The sequence below is a fragment of the Chrysochloris asiatica genome, unplaced genomic scaffold, assembly GCF_000296735.1.
Source record: "Chrysochloris asiatica unplaced genomic scaffold, ChrAsi1.0 scaffold00192, whole genome shotgun sequence".
In the NCBI taxonomy this organism is placed as follows: domain Eukaryota; kingdom Metazoa; phylum Chordata; class Mammalia; order Afrosoricida; family Chrysochloridae; genus Chrysochloris; species Chrysochloris asiatica.
Window position 1 is genome coordinate 2,581,054 of NW_006408710.1, and position 6,536 is coordinate 2,587,589.

Genomic DNA, 6,536 nt, shown 5'->3' on the forward strand with positions numbered 1-6,536 from the left:
GCCACACCAGGAAATCCTTTTATGTTTTGATTTTTCCTTAACATGTGCTTCATTTTTATCATGTAGCCATGGGCTCAATTTGACACATCTTAGTTTGACACGTGCCTACCCAGTTTGGTATGACACAACGCGGAAGTAGGTGAAGAGTTTTCTAAGTCTATGACACTGAACCCATTTGTGCAGTTCTATGCACAGGAAATTGGTAAAAATGCTAATCTGGAGGCTTCTATCATTTAACATGCTTTGCTTATTACATTAGAACTCTTCGTTTCTACCTCCACCCCTCTGTATTTCATAGTTAACTATTTGTTGATGTTATTTATTCTTGACATTCTTCCTTTTATTGAATTAAATATCACCAGTCTGATGATCATTATTTGGGATTATGCTAAGAATGCATCTATTTTGAAAATCCCTCATGTTTTATAAGCCAGCAAAATCATTACAAGAGTTGTTTCAAATACATGCTGGAAAAACGTAGGAGTCTACAAATAATAAGGCAAATTTTCTTTGGGTTTCATCAAAGATGGACTTTGATTAAGTTCACATTTGACACTTTCTCATATTTCTCCTCATAGCTGGTTACATATTTGTGAAATGGTTGATTATGACTTAGAGGCAAAATATTGAGTTATGGAAAATTTTTTATCTCTGAACATCCATATGGTCTAGTTACTATAGTTATTGAGTTAAATTTGCATACTTACTCTAAGAAATGCAGGCTTTTCTAAGAATTCCATTTGCAAGCATGCTTCTGTGTTCCGTGGACACTTGAACATGAATTTGGAGCTGTTGCCTAGCCTATTGAATAACTCTGTTTAAGCACTGTAATACCTTAGATCTATGCACTCTACATCAAGGAGATGTGCACTTAGTCATTAGTTAGATGAAGAAAGCTTAGGGGACGCAGAGTCACTGGATTGGTATGGCTATTCCAGCTATAGTGCTTGGAACTCCCACTTAATAGTTGAGTGATACTATGCAAATAAGGTGCTTTTGGTCCACAGAGAGCTTTGAACAGCTTGTAAATAATGTAAATAAGTCTGTGGCCCTCTTGTGGGGTTGTTGTTAAGTGCTATTGAGTCAATTCCAACCCATAGCGACTCTGTATAGGGTTTCCAAGGAGCAGCCAGTGAGCTTGAACCGCTGACCTTGCCGTTCAAAGTTGGAACTATGTAAATTAGGTGTAAGGAACACTACTGAGTCAATTGGTCCATTTTACTATCCTGATAGTTTTAAAAGAGACCAAATGCCAGATTAATGCTTAATGCCATTAACAACCTGCGATATGCAGATGATATAACCTTGCTTGCTGAAAGTGAAGAGGACTTAAAACATTTACTGATGAAGATCAAAGAGCACAGCCTTTGATATGGATTACATCTCAATGTCAAGAAAACAAAATCCTCACCACTGGACCAATAAACAACATTCTTATCAACATAGAAAAGATTGAAGTTGTCAAGGACTTCATTCTTCTTGGATCAACTATCAACATTCACGGAAGCAGCATTCAAGACATCAGACTACATATTGCATTAGGCAAATCTGCTGCACAGGAACTTTTTAAAGTGTTGAAGAGCATAGATGTCATCTTGAGAACTAAGGTCCGCCTGACCCAAGCCATGGTATTTTCAATAACCTCATATGGATGCAAAAGCCAGACAGTGAATAAGGAGGATCGTAGAAGAATTGATGCCTTTGAATTGTGGTGTTGGAGGAGAATACTGAAAGTGCCATGGACTGCCAAAAGAACCAATAGATCTGTTTTGGAAGAAGTGCAGCCAGACTGCTCCTTAGAGGCCAAGATGGCCAAACTTTGTGTCTCATACTTTGGACATGTTGTCAGGAGGGTACAGTCACTAGGGAAGGATGTCATGCTGGGTAAGGTGGAGGGTCAGAAAAAAAGAGGAAGACCCCCCCACCCCCACCCCCCAATGAGATGGATTGGCCAGGTGGCAGCATCGATGGACTCAAGTGTGGCAACAGTAGTGAGGTTGGCCCAGGATCAGACACTGTTTCATTCTGCTATGCATAGGGTTGCTATGAGTCAGTGCTGACTCGATGGCACCTAACAAGAACAATGCCAGATCAGGGAGGGTACCTGACAATCTTCAAGACAGAAGAGCTAGGAAGGAGTGGGTCTTTTGAAGCCAGCATTCCTTTGCTGGGAACCTCCTAGAATCAAACGACTGAGAGAGCTCTCAGGTGGAGAAGCAGCAGGAGAAGGTGAGACGTGGTGGCAGAGACCTAGCAGTGGCAGAGGCAGCAGAGCCTGGAGACTAGCAGGAGACTACTCAGCAGGTGTGCCCACCCACAAGTCAAGATTGCTGAACACCTTCACCTTAGCGTTGGAGGCTTCTTGGCGAGGAGAGTGTCTCCAGGTATTATAACCGAAGAGTTAGACAACTCTGGAATACTCACTCACAGGGCAGAGTCTGGGCTAGCATGAGGCCTAAGGACCAGAAAGATTTTGTCCAAGAAGAGGCTGTCCTGATGGAAGAATTCTATCCTGTGTGTTCCTGAACTTGAATTGTAACCTGTTGCTTCTTTAATAAATCCATGACTGTAAGTATGATCTGTGAGTTCTGCTTAGCCATGACAACAAATTACCAGACCCAGTAGAGTTGTAGAGAGTACGGTAGAAGGGCCAACTGTTGCTGGAATTGGTGAACAGGTTGGAGAGAGGGAATGTGCCTGACCTCCACCCAGTAGGAATCAGCCTTGGGCTCTTAGTCTTTATTCTCTTTTCCTCCTTGTGAAATCAGAGGCCACCCATATACTATAGTTACAGGAACCTAAGAGTTTGATGTACATACAGTGATGTAAAATGACTTTCTTAATCTATTGAGAAGAATATAAGAAGGCCCTGGAGGGAGATAATTCTGATGAAAGCACAGAAAACATTGAGAAAAACAAAACAAGGCTGTAGGAATCAGCAGAATACCAATTGAAAGGTTTCAACACATTGATGCCACCTTGGAAGCACTCACTCATCCATGCTACCTGGCCAACTGACTGACTGAGAGATCTATATTTGTGCCCATCTTGAAAATAGGGGATCAAAAGAAGGCAAAAATAATCAAACAATGTAATTTCAAATACATGCAAGTAAAATTTTACGGAAGATACATCACAAATGGTTGCAGCAGTACAACAACATGGAACTACCAAAAACTCAAGCTGGATTCAGAAGAGGACATAGAACAATGTGTACCATTGCTGATGGTCACATGGATCTTTGCTGGGAGCAGAGAATACCAGAAAGAGTTTACTACATTCAACTGTGTGGATCACGACAAACTATGAATAACATTGAAAAGTAGGATTTCTAGAATACTTCATTGTGCTCATGTGGAACCTATACAGAGACCAAGAGGCAGTTGTTCAAAGAGAACAAGGAGCTATGATGTTTAGAATTAGGGCAGGTGGTCATCAGGTTTGTATCCATTCACTAGGCCTATTTAATCAATTTTTATTGTTATTAAGTGCTGCTGAGTCAGTTCCAACTCATAGTGACCTTGTATAGGGTTTCCAAGGAGCTACTGGTGGGCTTGAGTTGCCAACCTTGTGGTTAATAGTCCAGTGCTTATCCTACCCTACCTACCAGGACTCTGCATAGTGACCAAATATTTTGAGAAACTGTCCTATGAAAACAAGGCAGCATCAGGATTACAGAATGATTCATTAACTACCTGTGATATATAGATACCACTCTCATGCTTGTTGAAAGTGAAAAGAACTAGATGCTTTTCTTGAGGAAGATCAAAGACCTCCATGTGGATTACATGTTGATCTAAAGAAAGTCAAAATCCTCACAACTAGCTCAATAAGCAACATCATGATAAATGGAGAAGGCATTGAAACTGGCAAGGATTTCAGATTCCTTGGACCCAAAATCAATCCTCTTGGAAGCACTAGTCAGGAAATCAAACATGTATTGCATTAGGCAAATCTACTGCAGAAGACCTCTTTAGAGTGTTTAAAAGCAAAGATATCACTGTTGAGGACTATGGTTCAACAGACCCAGGCTTTAACATTTTCAGTGGTCTCAGATGCGGTGAAACCAGGACAGTAAATAAGGAAGACTGAAGAAGAGTTGATGCCTTTGCATGATAGTGTTGATCAAGACTAATGACCATGGACTGCTTGCTACCTGAACAAACATATTTGTCTTAACACAATTACGGCTGGAATGCCCCATGCCACATGCAGGCCAGTTAATTATTTACGATGGCCTACATTTCTCCACTCTGTGATCTCTTGTAAACCCTAGCCTCTATGCCTATGACTGTGGACCCATTTTGAAAGGAGTGGCTAACAAGTAGAATTAAGGTGGGGCTAAGGAGATCTGGTTAATGCTCCAGACTGCAAAGCCATTTGAATTGCAAGGTCGGTGATTCAAGCTCATCAGCTGCTCCTCGGAAACCCTATACAGGGTTGCTATGGGTCGGAACCAACTTGATGGCACTTAACAACAACAACAAAGGAGCTCTGTAGTGCAGTGGTTACAAATCGGGCTGGGAACCTTAAGGTCAGCAGTTCGAAACTACCAGCTGTTCTGCGGGAGAAAGATGAGGCTTTCTGCTCTTGGAAACCCTCCCTATACAGGGTCACTATGAGTCGGAACTGACTCCATGGCACATAACAACATCAATTCAATATGTATCGCTGTATGGATTTTAATTTCAAATGAAGCAAGATTCCCTAAATGTAAGTGTCTTCAAATAAATCGATGAGATTCAGTGCAACTCATCAAAGCAACAGCATCTATGATCCAAAGCAAACAGTATACATACACAGTGGGTTGGGAGGTGACAAGCGCACGTATGTGACAGAGGTTTTTTCCCCCGTGCTTTGTTAGAAACAGGTAGATTCTCAGACTTCAGTACATTTCACAAGGAGATTCCATTTAATGAAATAATTATTTCTTGCACCACTGAGAGAGCCGTTCCTAAAAGGAGGCTCAGAGATCAGCGGTTCAAGCCCACCAGCTGCTCCTCAGGAGAACGATGAGGCTTTCTGCTTCCGCAAAGATGGAAAGTCTCGGAAGTCCAATACAGGGTTGCTGTATTCAGAACTGACTTGATGGTGCTTACTAACATCAATCAGTCTTATAGACTCAACTTGCCCCTTCAGTTGATTTTGTCACACAGATCAGTCTCTCAGAACATCTGTGCAACTCTATTTGTTAGGATCGACTCTGGACACACTGCATACATTTTGTTGGAATATGTATAAGTATAAATATTAGGGGTAATGTTGTTAGGTGCCATCAAGTAGGTACCGACTCACAGTGACCCTGTGAAGAACAGAAACACTACCCGGTTCTGCACCAACCTCACAATTGTTGCTCCATTTAAGCCCATTGCTGCTGCCATTGTGCCCAATCCATCTCGTTGGGGGTCTTCCTCTTTTTCTCTGACCCTCCACTTTACCAAGCATGATGTCCTTCTCCAGCGATATCATGTTGAATTTTAAGTGTTGAGGTCTTAATGGATGTTGTTGTTATTGTGAAGTGCCATCGAGTTGATTCTGACCCATAGTGACTCTGTATAGGGTTTCCAAGGAACAGCTGGTGAGCTTGAACCACCAACTTTGCCATTCAAATGACTTTGTGGATATACTGTTCCTTTAACCTTTGCATTTACAATCCAAAAATATCTGCAATACAATGTAGTCTTCCTTTCTGAAGGAACTGACTTATACGGATGCTGTACAGTATTCATCCAGGAGTACAGCATACAAGTCACATTGTTAATCTCAAGGTCAGCAGTTCGAAACTACCAGACATTCCATGGGAGAAAGATGAGGCTTTCTACGGCCATAAAGATTCATAGCCTCAGAAGCTCTACGTAGGGTCACTGAGTCGGAAACGACTCCACAGCACACCACAACTCTCAAAGTATCCATCAACTAAAATATCTTCTAAATCTTGCAGGCGGACATAGACAGCCCATCTCGCCATGATTTCTGTCTGTAGGAATTAGGCTGGTAACTAAGCATCTAACTCTACAATGCACAAGCATACTCATTTTGTGCGGAAACAGGTTTATGATGCTGTCTTTCAAAACTATGCTTAGCATTGGTACTTAAGATTCTTCTAGACCATTTAAATAAACACAGATAACAAGCATTTTCATTCGTCAGATAGCTTTTAGATCATTTGTCTTAATGGACCACATATTTAACTTAATGATTTTTCTTCTTTCTTTTTCCTTGAATCAAAGATTCATTTGCTGTCAACTGAGCTCTGAGTCTTAGTGACCCCAAGTGTGTCAGAGGAGAAGTATGACCCATAGGGTTGTCAATGACTGACTGTTCAGTAGTAGACCATTAGCCCCTTCTTCTGAGACACCGGAGTGGACTTGAACTCCCCAACGTTTGGTTAGCTGCTGGCATGCTGTTTGCTTCACTCAGGACTCCATAAACACTAACATTGAGCTCTAAGGCACTGTAATGATACCACACTGATAATGGTTAGACAAATAAACATGGTCCGTAAGTAACTGTATGAGGCAGAGTAAGAAATGGAC